Source organism: Chrysochloris asiatica, unplaced genomic scaffold (assembly GCF_000296735.1).
Source record: "Chrysochloris asiatica unplaced genomic scaffold, ChrAsi1.0 scaffold00005, whole genome shotgun sequence".
NCBI classification, from domain to species: domain Eukaryota; kingdom Metazoa; phylum Chordata; class Mammalia; order Afrosoricida; family Chrysochloridae; genus Chrysochloris; species Chrysochloris asiatica.
The window spans coordinates 603,169-605,576 of NW_006408523.1; the positions used below are offsets into that span (position 1 = coordinate 603,169).

General features: G+C 36.8%; 1 pseudogene; it reads left to right on the forward strand.

Moving 5' to 3' along the window:
* Positions 1 to 2,408, forward strand: part of LOC102817303 — a 68,022-nt pseudogene that overhangs the window by 63,711 nt on the left and 1,903 nt on the right.

Sequence of the window (2,408 nt, forward strand, 5' to 3'; positions counted from 1 at the left end):
AACACTCAGGCATATATAATAATTTACACCTCCAAAGGGCACATTCTGCAAGTCTGCTCCTGACCGCCATCTCTTAGTCCCTCTCTTCCCATGTATCTAGAGTCCTCAGCAGCTCCCCGCTCCATATCCCCATCTCTGCCTCCATCTCTGATGTTGTTGCTTCTCTGAAAAAGGTCTCATATTGCACTGGAGATCTTTTCCGTTTATGACCCCAGGGTCCTTTGTTTCTGGACTGTTAAGATTAACCACTCCCATGTTTTTGTTACAAAACTTCTACCTTTCCAATTGTGACAGTCGCAATTAATCATGATAACTATTACTCACTACCAAGTTGTAAGAATCTTATCCCCATCTCTTTTCACCAGACCCATCTAGACAAGATGAAAACTATTCAGCCAGGACTCTTTCTCTCCCCATACACTATTAAACTAAGTTCCCTCTTGAACCTTGTAAGCCTTTCCTGTTTTATTTTCCTTTATTTTTCTTAGTGGTATTTTCATCTTTCTTGTTGCTTCCTGCTGGGTTATTTGTCTTTTCTCATTCTTTGACCTCTTTTTTTTCTGTTGTTTTCTTGTTTGTTCGTCTCTCTTATATGTTTTATTCTTCTTGCCCTCCCCCCATGCACTCTAGTCAAAACCATATCTCCAGAGCCTCACCAGCTAAGCACAAGCCTTTACCAGCTCCTATACCACCTGATCAATGATAGACAGCAGCCAACACCAGCCATACCCACCCCCAAGTGCACTACACAAGCAGAGAATGACACAGATTCTTCCATTCTCTATTACACACACCAGGAGGCAGGTGGGGTTCCAAAGAACACATCAACATACAATAATGAATCAAATACAAATACAATGACACTACAATGTCTTAGAGACAACAGATAATTTAAATTCACATGAAGAAACTAGAAAGAGTAGTTCAAACAAGTGACCAAAATGAAGTCAGGAAATGTTTCTGATAAAGAAAATGTATTGAAACTACCTGATAAAGAATTCAAAAGAATATTTAGGTACCTTCAGTGTATTGACAGAAAGACCAGAAAAGCTATAGATGAAAGCAAGAACACAGAAAATTTTCAGAAGAATTCAGGAAAACTATAAGAATAAATAGACAAATTAAATGAATATATATATAGAGAGAGAGAGAGCTCTGGTAGCGTAGTGGTTACGAATCGGGCTGCGAACCTTAAGGTCAGAGGTTCGAAACTACCAGCTGCTCCGCGGGAGAAAGATCAGGCTTTCTTCTCCTAAGGATTTACACCCTCGGAAACCCTGTACAGGGTCACTATGAGTCGGAACCGACTCGACGGCACTTAACAACAACAACAACAACATATATATATATACAGCAGATAGAAATCCAGAAGATTAATACTAAGATTTCAGAAATAGATAATACATTGAAAGGGCAAAGAAGTAGGTTTGAATCAATGGAAGGCTGAATTACTGAGTTTGAAGACAATTTTCTCAATATTCATCTGCTAGAGGAACAATCAGAGAAAAAAATAACAAAGAAATTCAAAGAAGGCCTAAGATTTATGTGTAACACTGTCAAGAGGAAAAACTTATGAGTGATCAGAATTCTGGAACAGGAAGAGACCAAGGAAATCACAGAGAAAGTTTTCAAATAGCTGCTGAAAGAAACTCCCCTAACATCCTAAAAGGCAAGGATATAAGCATTCAAGAAGCTTACTAAATCCCAAGCAGTATTCACAACAAAAGAAAATCACTGAGACATATTATAATCAAACTTTCTAAAACCAAAGACAAGGAAAGAACCTTAAGAGCAGCTCAAAAAAAAGAAAGAAAGAAAGAAAGAAAGAAAAAAACATTACCTACAAAGGAGAACCAACCATGCAGACTATAACTCAATTCACAATAAAAGGTTTTTTTTTAAAGAAAAAGAACCAATAAGACTAAACTCTGATTTCTCAGCAGAACCTATGCAGGCAAAAATGCAATGAGCTGACTTATACAAAACTCTGGGAGAAAAAAATTGCCAACCAAGAATCATATGCCCAGCAAAAGTGTCTCTCAAATATAGTGGTGAAATCAGGACATTTCCAGATAAACAGAAATAAATAGGAATTTGTAAAAACCAAAACAACTTTACAAAAAATATTAAAGTGAGTTCTATAGCCTGAGAACCAACAACAGCAGGCAACAACCTGTGATTAATACACATGATATAACCTGTGATTAATACACATGATATAACCTGTGATTAACACACATGACATAACTTGTGATTAACACACATGATATAACCTGTGATTAACACACATGACATAACCTGTGATTAACACACATGATATAACCTGTGATTAACACACATGACATAACCTGTGATTAACACACATGACATAACCTGTGATTAATACACATGACATAACCTGTGATTAA